The following is a 13,745-nucleotide window of genomic DNA, read 5'->3' as shown; positions in this document are numbered from 1 at the left end:
AAAAGCTGAACTGCACTTGCAACCGAATTGTTTAATGAACAGGTTTCTATACTATTATAGAATAGTCTGTTGCTAATGTTTTATCATTTTCTAATTTACTATTTTTCTGCCGTACCAGTAGAATAGTTAGAGGACAACTGTAATGTAATATTTTCTTCACAACAGCATAATGAAGCTCTGCAGTATTGCAATTGAGTCTTATTAATGCATTTTAGCTGACCCTTGTAGATAATTGTACACTTTCAACATGAAAACATCAATGCCGTTTCATTTATTTTTCATGATGAATAAAGCTGATGTTTTGCCCCAGTATTGCAGGTGGTAGATCTTGATAAATAGCACTTACGATGATTTATTTGACATTGACACTGGCTTACCATGTGAGGTTGCTGGCATAATACTTAAAGAAATAAGTGAGGACTAACATCTTGCACTTTTACTGACTATCAATATATCATTCTTTGACAGACTATTAACAATCTGTTGACCTAGGGAAAAATTGGTGTTCAAAAACAGGAAAAAGAAGCGCTTCCAACATCTGCTTATCGATAAAATGCTCATGCTGCATAGACATCTCAGTATCTTGAATTAAGTTTCCCTTGTTTAACAAATTCAAGAGTCTGTTTATTGTCAATATCTGACCCAAAACCAATGATTCATGTTCCAAAGAAAACGCTGCTTGTAGATTTTTTCCAGTGGCTTCTTTTCACAGTTCAGGCCTAACTTACCCCCCCCCCCACCTCTATACTATAACCCTTCATCTGGGGGACATTAAAGGAAGGCTCAAAACCCTGATAAACGTTGGTTTCCCTCGTTCTTGATCCCTTTGAAGTAACAGACAGTTTTGTGATAAATGATAATCTAATCTCTCCCCGGCCACTGTTTTTGAGTCTGGAGCAGAAGAGGAAATATTACTGAATATGTATTGATTTCTACACACAGAGGTCGCTACATGGTGATTACATGTTCATCACAAGGTCCTTGTTAGAGGTGAAATGTTTGCAAGATCCTAATAATACACAGAGGTAGTTAAGTGTGGGAAGTGTAAGAGGAGGGGCTGGGGGGTGACAAGTATTTTAATACTTTTTACCTTTAGGCTATACATGGCAATTACTATTGCGGACACAATAAAGAACTTGTTAATTACACATTTTATACCAAAGTAGCCAATGTGGGAATGGGAAGTCTACATCTTGGAAACTGATTCTTTGTTGAAAACGAACAAGTCATAAGTGATAACTTGTAGTGTACTACAATGATTATACCTAAGCTCTCTCGTAATAAAAAGAGGCTTGGACTTATTGGGTGGATTTATATTTTTCTCTCTTGTTCAGACAAAGGTTAATGTAATCTCTTTGGCTGTGTTCGGTGGGAGTTTATATATCACAAAAGAAGCATTTTCTTGGAAGCTGAAAATCAATAAAAGTATAATGACATTTGTACAATTATTGCTTAAAAAGACTTTCCTGAGATTCATTTTGTATCACTTGTGGAAGACAAATATTTCTCAATTGTTTTAAATGTTTTCGCTCATAGCAAGCGTGAGATTGTGTGCCTAAATGGAATTATATCTAGCTATACACAGAAAGATATCTCAATGACTAGGGAGACTACAGTTCTCTCATTTCTAGAATCCCTTTACACCACCAGTAACAAAGGAATCTTCCCATGCACCATCCAATGCTCATTATAGTCATAATGGTTAAATCTAAATAGCTACTTTAATAGGTGAATATATAATAAAAAAAATGTTGTACATTGATTTATTGTACTTACATAGCTTTTTTTTTTAACAATAACAACTTTATTCGTCTTTGGATCTAGCCTTCCAATCACACCCTGGCACAATTCAGTTCTGTAAAAACATGGGCTATGGGATGATAGGGTCGATATATAGTTTTGGACAGACTACTGGACAGTCAGTTGACCCAATGCATCACTATTAGATTTGGCTTTGGCTAAACCACCAGGCAAAGTCAATGGTTTATTTGATCATCACCGTAAACAGCCTTGACAAAGGTTTGAGCTTTCTGAAGGGAATCTCTAGTTTATAATTCCTCGAATAGTCCCCAATAGCAACAGCTGATGGCTTACAGATGGCATTCCAGGGTGTGGTACCAGTATGGTTAGGCAGAAGGGTAGACCTATAAGTTAGCTGTCAAGGGTGGCAGAATTCATGAAATTCAGGAAAGCAGGGCAATTAGTGACTAATGAGCGTAGTCAGGAAGGTGCAAACAATGCCAAAAAATGCTATGAAAATAATATCTTTATTTTATCACATAAAAAAAATTACATTTAGTACAAGTAGTATAATATATATATTTATGGTATTCTTTGGCAATTTTTGCCTTTTGGCAGAAGCTCAATGATATATTTTTGTTCTGCCTATGTTTGAGCTACTAGTATTAAGGCTGGTTACAGCCTGTATTTGTGGGCGGGGCTGCTGACTATTTATTCTCACGCGACCTCACCCTGTGGACGGTCGCTTCAGGCTTGCTTCCTCGGTCTGTCCCGTCACTTCCGGTTAGCGACGCGTCACTTCCGGGTAAGTCTCGGCAGGTTTTTCTAAGCTGGGGGCAGCGCTCGTCCGGCACCCAGCCGGGCCCGGCCAGTCTTCCTCTCCCCTTCAGCTCCGGGGGGAGCCTCCTCATATCAGGTATGTTCCGATTGTCCGCGGTTAGGGTTCTGCGGGTCCGGCTCCACGGCGCTTCAGGGGGTGGTTTTTTCCTGCCGGGCTCAGCCTGCGCCGCAAGTGTCTAAGCCCCCTCCATCACTAGTTCACGTTCACCTCGTTTCATCAGGCAGCGACCCGAACTGTCTGTAAGGTGAGTAGCAGTCTGCATAATGTCATGACCACCTGAAACAATGGCCGGTCACCCTGACACTTCAGCCACAGCAAAGCTGCCGATACTGACTGGTTTACATCCAGCATGTTATTTCTGTCAAAAATTTTAACACTAAAAATACTGTAGTACTAATGTGCTGGACATCTTATGGGTTGGCCATTTCTCAGGCTACACCATCTTCATTAGAGGTTGGGTTGACTCTTTTCACCCCCCCCTCCGATCAGCTGTGTGAAGGGGTCACTGAGTCCCAACTGATCAGCAGGGATCCCAGGAGTTTGACCTCACCGATCTAACATGAGAACAGGCCATCAATTTTCAAAACCTACTCACATTTGCTAGCGGCTAAAAAGCTTGTTTCCTCGATGTCCCCATAAGCACGCACGCTCGTCATGCTTACTTCAATGTGGTGTGGGGAAAAGGCTATGCCAGACCGTTTCCGACGGCGGTCTGGCTCCCAAGGGGAAAAAAAGGCAACATGCCCAATCCTCCTTTCCACCGACATTCATGGTCACGGGCCCCCACACGCATTAGATGGTCAGCCTGTGTGATATGTATGGAGCACAAGTCAAGTTTAGTCTAATGTGTATGTAATTATTAACCATAACTTTCATGATCATGTTTTGATTATGGTTCTTTCTATGTAGCGAAACTGCTGATTGCTACCCTGAGTTGTTTCTGACTGTGTAAGTGCACCTCGGATACTATACAAGGGAATGTGTATGTCCATGCTTATGTTCTAATACGTTGCACGTGACCTGTTCATACTCCAGAGTCAGCAGCTGCCTGGAGATGTGTAATGTCTGAAGCAACAGAGCAAGTGACTTACTTATAAACATGAGCATACACAGCCAGCGTGTGCCTATGGGCTTAAAAAATGGTGCATCACATGCTCAGCCCTGCAAGGAGAACTGAGGAGACTGGAAGGGGTGCAGCTCTGACTTGAGCACTTCTACCCCTTGTTATTGCGATGGGTTGTATGATTTGTGTGCTACCAGCAGGCATGTGCATTACACCACGTTTAATACGGCCGTGTTATGCCGCCTCTTATGCACATGTCTGTGACACCCGCTATGCCGCCTCCTGCACATGTGCATCACACCGTATGTCTACCGCCCCCTGTGCATTTGTTTATGGCGCAGTGGTGCGGTGCTGCCCTCCTGTGCACACGTGCCTGGCGGCTTTGCCTGCCGCCCTCCCGGGCGCATGCGTGTGGCACCACTGTGGTGCCGTCCTCTCATGCATGCCGTCCTCTCATGCTCAGGTTTGGCACATACTGTTCCACGCCGCCCTCCTGTGCACATGCGTGTAAGTTTTTTTTTTTTTTTTTTTTTAAACATGAACAGGACAATGTCTGACTAGTGTCAGTACTCTCAGGGTGCCTTCGCATGCGGCGGATGTTGTTGCAGAGAATTCCGCAACTGAAGTTAAGTTTATTCATTCGAATAGGGCTGGAGTTTTCTGCGGCAGGGTCCGCGGCGTGTGAAGACACCCTTACATATCAGGGATCAGTAAGCGTGGTAGGCGGCAGTCACATCAGCCGATTTCTTACAGTACCTCTGTCAGCTTTAGTCGCTGCCTCTGTCATCCTGGATCGCCCAGGCTCACGCTGCCTCTGTCATCCTGGTTCGCCCAGGCCCACGCTGCCTCTGTCATCCTGGATCGCCCAGGCCCGTTTTACCTCTGTCATCCTGGATCGCCCAGGCCCGTTTTGCCTCTGTCATCCTGGATCGCCCAGGCCTGTTTTGCCTCTGTCTCCCTGGATCGCCCAGGCCCGTTCAGCCTCTGTCACCCTGGATCGCCCAGGCCCGTTCAGCCTCTGTCACCCTGGATCGCCCAGGCCCGTTCAGCCTCTGTCACCCTGGATCGCCCAGGCCCGTTTTGCCTCTGTCATCCTGGATCGCCCAGGCCCGTTTTGCCTCTGTCATCCTGGATCGCCCAGGCCTGTTTTGCCTCTGTCATCCTGGATCGCCCAGGCCCGTTTTGCCTCTGTCATCCTGGATCGCCCAGGTTCGTTCAGCCTATGTCACCCTGGATCGCCCAGGCCCGTTCAGCCTCTGTCATCCTGAATCGCCCAGGCCCGTTTTGCCTCTGTCACCCTGGATCGCCCAGGCCCGTTCTGCCTCTGTCATCTTTCCTTGCTCCCCGTCCACTCTCCTAAAAGCGGTGTTTATTAAAATAATAAAATCTAATTGGTACAAGTAGTTCTTCAGTACGCCGGACCTGGGGGTATCTTCAACTGTAATTAGGTATAATTGCATGTATTGTTTTCTATTTTTATTTATTTTTCAGTACATTCTGCCGGGAAGCCATGGTTGGCATCAGTTGGCGGGCACGGGGCTGGCCGGTATGTTTTTCCATTCCGGGGGGAGTGGGCTGGTCCTGCCTCTGCTAGAGGGGGGGTTCAAGTGTGGAGACAGTGGGGTGGGAGCGTATGCCAGAGCTTCTATTCCTGGGTACAGAAAACGAGATAAAAAAAAAAGGGGCTTCATGAATGCAGCGGAGAGACCGGACACCGGTGTGATCTGTAGGGTGCTGCCTTGCGGACTCTGCTGCGGGGTCAGGGACTGCTGCTCTGATTCCCGTCACCTATACTACCACTAGCCCAGGTTAAGTTTAAGTTGGGACCTCCAGTGGACCCCTATACTCACAGTGCCAATCAAGTGCTGCACAATCGCTCTATGCCTTCTCGACTGGGGCCAGAAACTGCTCCCTCCACTGCTGCTACTTGATGCAACACAAGTTATCCCCTCTAGTCTAGCTAACTCCATGAATGTTGTCTTAGTTGTGGGGTTTTGTTGCCATGCTATTTTCCGGTTCCTAATGTACCATTTTGGGCATCTTTTCTTAATACAGACAGGGCTGCGGCACTGTCTGATATTCAGTCCTCCCGATCAGCCAAGTAGCTGCTCATCAGCTTCCCGAATTCTTCAGGTTTCGTGCATACGTCTTCTGTCTGTCTTCCCTGCTTCTTGACATACTCTCACGTCATCTGAGGTCCCCTTGCTCGCCCGGTCTCTGTCATCCTGGTTCGCCCAGGCTCGCTCTGCCTCTGCCATCCAGGATCATCCAGGCTCACACTGCCTCGGTCGTCCTGGATCGCCCAGGCTCGCTCTGCCTCTGTCTTCCTGGATCGCCCAGGTTCTCTCTGTCTCGGTTATCCTGGCTGGCCCAGGCTCTCTCTGTCTCTATCATCCTGGTTCGCCCAGGCTCGCTCTACCCCTGTCATCCAGGATCGCCCTGGCTCGTTCTGTCGTACTGGATCGCCCAGGCTCGCTCTGCGCCTGTCGTCCTGGACTGCCCAGGCTTGCTCTGTCTCTGCCATCCTGGATCGCCCAGGCTCGCCCTGCTCCGGTCATCCTGGTTCGCCCAGGCTCGCTCTGCTCCCGTCATCCTCTTTCGCCCAGGCTCGCTCTGCTCCCGTCATCCTGGTTCGCCCAGGCTCGCTCTGCTCCCGTCATCCTGGTTCGCCCAGGCTTGCTCTGCTCCCGTCATCCTGGTTCACCCAGGCTCGCTCTGCTCCCGTCATCCTGGATCGCCCAGGCTCGCTCTGCTCCCGTCATCCTGGATCGCCCAGGCTCGCTCTGCTCCCGTCATCCTGGATCGCCCAGGCTCGCTCTGCTCCCGTCAACCTGGATCGCCCAGGCTTGCACTGTTACTGTTCCTGGATTGCCCAGGCCCGCTCTGTTCCTGTCATCCTGGATCGCCCAGGCTCGCTCTACCTCAGTCATCCTGGTTCGCCCAGGCCCGCGTTGCCTCTCTCATCCTAGATCGCCCAGGCCTACGTGGCCTCTCTCATCCTGGATCACCCAAGCCTGCTCTTCCACTGTCATCCTGGACCGTCACTTTACTAAATACCCAGTGCCTTCCCGAAGCACTCAGGTCATTTAACAGCCCAGCTCCTGCCTGAATCACTCAGGCCCTTGATACCTCCCGTGTCGTTCGGTTCAATTAACTATTTCCCTCCTACAGCGTGGGTAGTCTTTTTGCCCACTTATTCAGGCCTACCCCGCACTGGCTTTGGGCACAGTTCAGCCAGATGGATCTTGGAGGGTGATAGGCATCCCTCCCGACTCTACGCCAATGTACACCTCAGCCCCTGCCACAAGTATTAAGGCTGGTTACAGCCTGTATTTGTGGGCGGGGCTGCTGACTATTTATTCTCACGCGACCTCACCCTGTGGACGGTCGCTTCAGGCCCCACCCTCCCGACCCTTCTTTCTTTCATCCCACTCTCTTGGGTGGCCCACTTATTCAGGCCTACCCCGCACTGGCTTTGGGCACAGTTCAGCCAGATGGATCTTGGAGGGTGATAGGCATCCCTCCCGACTCTACGCCAATGTACACCTCAGCCCCTGCCACAATTATTACTAGTGCTGAGTGAATCAAAGTATCCGAAGTGGAGTTCGATCCGAATTTCAGAGAATCTTCCTCGTGATGCATGGTAATGAAAAATCATACTCACCTCATCCAACACGGCATCTGAGGAGTTCAATAAGGGGGGCAGCGCAATCGTTGTTCCCCGTCATTACACCCACTACCTACAAAGAAATGAGCTTCTAACAAAGAATTACTACTTACAAAGAATTACCTGCTACTTACAAAGAATTACTTCGCCACAAAGCAAATTTTTATGTAAAATTCGGCGAAGCAGCCGAATTCCATTTTTAAGAACTTCTCTCATCCCTATTACTAATTTGTCTTTTGCTATTTTTTGTACAGGAATTAGGAAACGGCCTGAGTTAATCCAAAATAACAAACAAATCGAAACTTCACAAATGTACAGACAGATGTTACCACCCTGAGCAGGTTTAAATATTCAGGGTTCTCACTGATTGATGCAGGCATGCTCAACCTGCGGCCCTCCAGCTGTTGTAAAACTACAACTCCCATAATTCCCTACAGCATGGCATGGTGGGAGTTGTAGTTTTACAACAGCTGGAGGGCCGCAGGTTGAGCATCCCTGGATTGATGGAACTAAGACGACGAACTCCTCCTAGAGCTGGCTGCAGGATGACGTGATTTTATCATTTATCCCCAAACTGATGATTGTAGAATTACAACTAGTATAAATACACATATTGAAATCAATGAATACATAATTTTGGACATAAAATCTAAATTATATTTCATTTAGCTTTTTATTGTTTTGCAATACCCCAGATACGGTATCTGCAATTGTTTATTATATATTGTAATGTCATATAATGTTTATTGTATCTGCCGTAAGCTTCAGAATAATAAGGTATGGTTGGCCTAAGGAATGGAACTCACCATTCCATTCATCCCCTCTTGGTGGGAGCAGGCTGGTCCTGCTTCCTGCCAAGAGGGGGAGCTCTAGAGAGTTCCACGGAGATTTAGCTTTGCAAGACTGGAGTGAGGGAGCACGTCCACCTGTTACCGCTCCAAGGGCCTTAGGACTAAGAACATAGCTCATCTGCTGGCTGCAAGGTGGGGGATAGCATGCTAATACACCCATCACCACAGTTAAGGACAAGCACACGCAAAAGCCTGCATTTCACAAGTGGACACCTATAACCACAAGTGGCAGTTTATTGCTGTTAGTGAAGGGAGATCAACAGAGAGAAGGACTATTCTACAGTGCTATATATCATGCTATCTTGCCTGCCACCATACCTCATCATCTGGGGATAGAGACATTGCCCATTGTACAGATGACAGTTGGATATACAGTAACTCTTCCTTTGCACACAGTAAAGAAGAACATTTGTTGTTCTTCTGCTTCTACCTGATCCTTTCACTGCTCTAAACCCCAGGGAATGATGGCTTGAGGGAGTACACCCTGACAGAAATCTCATCAGGGCAATAACCACTCTCATCCTCTGCAATGACTCCTCAGGGGCTCGCTGCACTTTTTGATATTAAATGAATAAGTACAATTGGTGATGGTTAGCAAGAACTATGGGGGAAATTTATCAAAACTGATTTAAAGTAGAACTGGCTTAGTTGCCAATAGCAACCAATCAGATTCCACCTTTCATTTTCCAAAGGAGCTGTAAAAAAAAAATTAAAGGTGGAATCTGATTGGTTGCTATGGGCAGCTAAGCCGGTTCTGCTGTACACAATTTGATAAATCTCCCCCTATGTGTTACAAAGACTATTGCTGTTCTGTCATTTCCTATTTGTTTTTGGGGTAGTTGATGGACAACTAACTGAGGTTGCATGATGGGAGTCCCTGACTCATTTCCAGAATTGATTGGCTTGCTATCTTTTAAAATTCCTGGATTTTTGCAGGATGTTCCTTGTAATAGCATACACTGTGTGCAGAATTATTAGGCAAATGAGTATTTTGACCACATCATCCTCTTTATGCATGTTGTCTTACTCCAAGCTGTATGGGCTCGAAAGCCTACTACCAATTAAGCATATTAGGTGATGTGCATCTCTGTAATGAGAAGGGGTGTGGTCTAATGACATCAACACCCTATATTAGGTGTGCAAAATTATTAGGCAACTTCCTTTCCTTTGGCAAAATGGGTCAAAAGAAGGACTTGACAGGCTCAGAAAAGTCAAAAATAGTGAGATATCTTGCAGAGGGATGCAGCACTCTTAAAATTGCAAAGCTTCTGAAGCGTGATCATCGAACAATCAAGCGTTTCATTCAAAATAGTCAACAGGGTCGCAAGAAGCGTGTGGAAAAACCAAGGCGCTAAATAACTGCCCATGAACTGAGAAAAGTCAAGCGTGCAGCTGCCAAGATGCCACTTGCCACCAGTTTGGCCATATTTCAGAGCTGCAACATCACTGGAGTGCCCAAAAGCACAAGGTGTGCAATACTCAGAGACATGGCCAAGGTAAGAAAGGCTGAAAGACGACCACCACTGAACAAGACACACAAGCTGAAACATCAAGACTGGGCCAAGAAATATCTCAAGACTGATTTTTCTAAGGTTTTATGGACTGATGAAATGAGAGTGAGTCTTGATGGGCCAGATGGATGGGCCCGTGGCTGGATTGGTAAAGGGCAGAGAGCTCCAGTCCGACTCAGACGCCAGCAAGGTGGAGGTGGAGTACTGGTTTGGGCTGGTATCATCAAAGATGAGCTTGTGGGGCCTTTTCGGGTTGAGGATGGAGTCAAGCTCAACTCCCAGTCCTACTGCCAGTTTCTGGAAGACACCTTCTTCAAGCAGTGGTACAGGAAGAAGTCTGCATCCTTCAAGAAAAACATGATTTTCATGCAGGACAATGCTCCATCACACGCGTCCAAGTACTCCACAGTGTGTCTGGCAAGAAAGGGTATAAAAGAAGAAAATCTAATGACATGGCCTCCTTGTTCACCTGATCTGAACCCCATTGAGAACCTGTGGTCCATCATCAAATGTGAGATTTACAAGGAGGGAAAACAGTACACCTCTCTGAACAGTGTCTGGGAGGCTGTGGTTGCTGCTGCACGCAATGTTGATGGTGAACAGATCAAAACACTGACAGAATCCATGGATGGCAGGCTTTTGAGTGTCCTTGCAAAGAAAGGTGGCTATATTGGTCACTGATTAGTTTTTGTTTTGTTTTTGAATGTCAGAAATGTATATTTGTGAATGTTGAGATGTTATATTGGTTTCACTGGTAAAAATAAATAATTGAAATGGGTATATATTTGTTTTTTGTTAAGTTGCCTAATAATTATGCGCAGTAATAGTCACCTGCACACACAGATATCCCCCTAAAATAGCTAAAACGAAAAACAAACTAAAAACTACTTCCAAAAATATTCAGCTTTGATATTAATGAGTTTTTTTGGGTTCATTGAGAACATGGTTGTTCAATAATAAAATTAATCCTCAAAAATACAACTTGCCTAATAATTCTGCACTCCCTGTATGTTATGTGTGTTTTAATCCAGTAATCCTCCATTGCTTCCAACATCTTGTTCCAGTCTAGTTTGAGTTCCTAGTCCAGTAATATTAAATTCCAGTGGTCCGAGCTCAATTTACTCTTCATTTTGTGTTTATTTCTAGTCTCCCTGTAGGAATTTGTTTCTAGACTAATTGTGATGCTCAGGACTTTTTAATTGTTTTTATTTTTTTGTCTCTGGGTCTTAGCGCCATCCTGTTTTAGGGTTCTATTAGGGATATCTTAAAGGGGACCTGTCACCAGGATTTTGTGTATAGAGCTGAGGACATGGGTTGCTAGATGGCCGCTAGCACATCCGCAATACCTGTGTGCTTTTATTGGTTAAAAAAAATCGATTTGATAGATATGCATATATATATGTATCAAATCTATACACAAAATCCTGGTGACAGGTTCCCTTTAAAGCCTGTATTACACCTGCCGATTTTTTTGGCAGATGATTGATAACAAACTGGCAGTTTAATACTGTCGCCGATTGCCCTGCAAACGCTCGTTCATTGGGCAATCCAAATCTTTTGACATATTAAAAAATTATTGTTTACTGGTGGCAAAATCATGGTGTCTAATCACGATTTGCCACCAGAAAACCACTATACGGCATGCGGACAAACGATGGTATAGTGATCGCTCTTCCCCATGCTGTGGATGAGATCGCTGCATGTAATAGTAGCGGTATCCTCTGCTAGTGAGGCGGCGATTGTCGAGAGGGAACACTTCCCTTCCGACAATTGTCTGCCAGATTGGGCTGTGTAATACGGCCTTTAGGGACACCAAGGGTCATTGGTGTTTAGTGTTAGGGTCAACATTTAATGATAGGTCTAGGAAAGATTCAGGGAGGGCTAGAGTCAGGGTTATTGTCTGTCTGTTGAATCATCTGTCCACCATATAATACCGAACATCAATTTGTTTTGTCATCTGACTACTACAGATGAGTGAATTTCTCAAAACTTTTATTCGGCTGTTTAGCTTTGATCCAAATTTCTTCACTGCGAATCGCATAAAAAAAACCCGGCTATTTCCGGGCTGCAGAGAGCCTTTATAGTGGAGTAGAACACTGTGCCTTGCAGTAACACACATAGGGAGTCTGCTGTGGTAGTGAGTCAGTATGACATGCAGAGGACAGGTCTTAGAATTACTGTACACTTTGTCACGGTGCAGTTCACCGTGACGTGTGTTGCCATGCAGGCTGGCTGCAGGCTCCCTAGCGTACTGGCTGCAGGTTGCCTCCTGTGCAGGCTAGTTGCTAGTGGCTGCGTGCTGGCTGCGGTATCTAGTGTGAACCTGCCCGTGTACGTGTGTCCCTCTTTGACTGTATCTGTATTCTGTTCAGTGTATCGTGGTTGCCAAAGGCAGCGTCCAGTTCTGTATCCGTGTATGCTGGTTTCCAGGGGCAACATCTGATTCTGTTCCTGTTTGTCTGTCTGTCTGAGCTCTTGTTCTGATGGGGTTAACTTCTCCTGTCTGCTGTGCCTGGGTGTGTCTTCCCAGGTGCCTCATTACCCAGATAGATAGACCTGTGGCTGTGGTTCTGGGGGTCAGTCTTTGTCAGTCTGTTCAGAGTCCTGTCTGCTGCTGCTAGGTTGCACCTCGCTTCTGTTCCTGGGGGTTTTCAGTTATCCTTCTGCGTGGTGTCGCCTGGTTTTGCATTGTTAGTCTCTGTTTGTCTGTATCTGCTCTGTTCTGGTGTATTCGATATATCCTGTTCTGATCTGTTCCTGCTCTGTATGATGTTATTTGTTCCTATTATGTTCCCTGTTTTCGCCTAGCAGAGCGTATCTGCATCTGAGAGCCTAGTGCGTAACTGCGTCCGTTATCTGTTCCTGCCCTGCATGTTTGTTTCATGTCTCCTCCGGAAGGGGGTTCCTGGCATCCACGGAGGGGATATCGCTAACCTGTGTGTGCCTCTGGTTCTGTTTGTCTGTCTCGCTGGAGGCTTCACCAGCCTGTTCCTGGTAGGTAGGGGCTAAAGCATTCCGGGACCTTCCTAGAGGAGCGACCAGTGAGCCCTCGGCCCAGTCATCCCCACCATCTGGGGCTCTGTGAAGTACTGGGCTAACTGGCTCCACCCTCCGGTGTTGCTGTGGTCCTCGGGTACTCTTGGTCCAGTGGTATCGTTACCACTTCTGCTTACCTGCTTTTCTGTCATGTCTGCTCTGTTTGCCTGTTACCTGCTCGTATGATGTCCCAGAGGTCTGCCTTGGACCCCCGGCATGTGACACACTTCACTTATTTGGGCAGTCACAGGGCCAAAACCGACAAAATAACTCAAGTATGAACTCAGCCTTACAGGTCGATGTTAGCTTCAAGAAAAAGCGCACTCCTTTTACACCGTTGCCAGCTGATTTCACATAGATGTAAACAGAATCTGTTCTACTAAACGCTTTTACAAGTAGAGCCCCCCCGACAGAGTGGAGAGGGTGTCAGCAGTAAGTTTGTGTTGACGTCACGGATTAATTTGCCCTTCCTCTGATCCATCAGAACAATAACCCACAAAAAATGGATCCTGTCTGTGGAGCATACGCCTTTACTCGGTCAGCATTTGCTCAATAAACAATCAGTATTGCTAATGCCAAAAAAACAGGAGTGGATCTAAAACAGAGATGACACTTGAATGGAATATTTGCATGTCTTCTGTGTTTTGTACCCACTCCTGCTTTTGGCTGCCAAATCATAAGCCAATTCTGATGGGACCATACAGGCCTTACAGCTGCTACACAGACAGGATTAGTTGTGCGTCTCATTTTTCCTTCTTTCTAACAGATCAAAAGAAGGGTCAAACAAATGATGTCAGCCAGGCCAAAAGGCAAAATAGTGGCCCAGTCATGAAGTGGGAAGGGTGGGAACAGCATGAGGAGGCAACAGAGTGGCCCAATGACAGGGCCTGGGGGTGGCGGCAGCATCAGGAGGCCACATAGTGGCACAATGACAGAGTATGGAGTTTGCAGCAGTATGAGGAGGCCACCGAGTGGGGCAATGACAGAGTGTGTAGGTGGCAGCAGAAGGAGGAGGCCACAGAGTGTCACAATGACA

The sequence above is a fragment of the Bufo bufo genome, chromosome 5 (genome assembly GCF_905171765.1).
Source record: "Bufo bufo chromosome 5, aBufBuf1.1, whole genome shotgun sequence".
Lineage (NCBI taxonomy): Eukaryota > Metazoa > Chordata > Amphibia > Anura > Bufonidae > Bufo > Bufo bufo.
Note: the sequence above shows the minus strand (reverse complement) of the source record.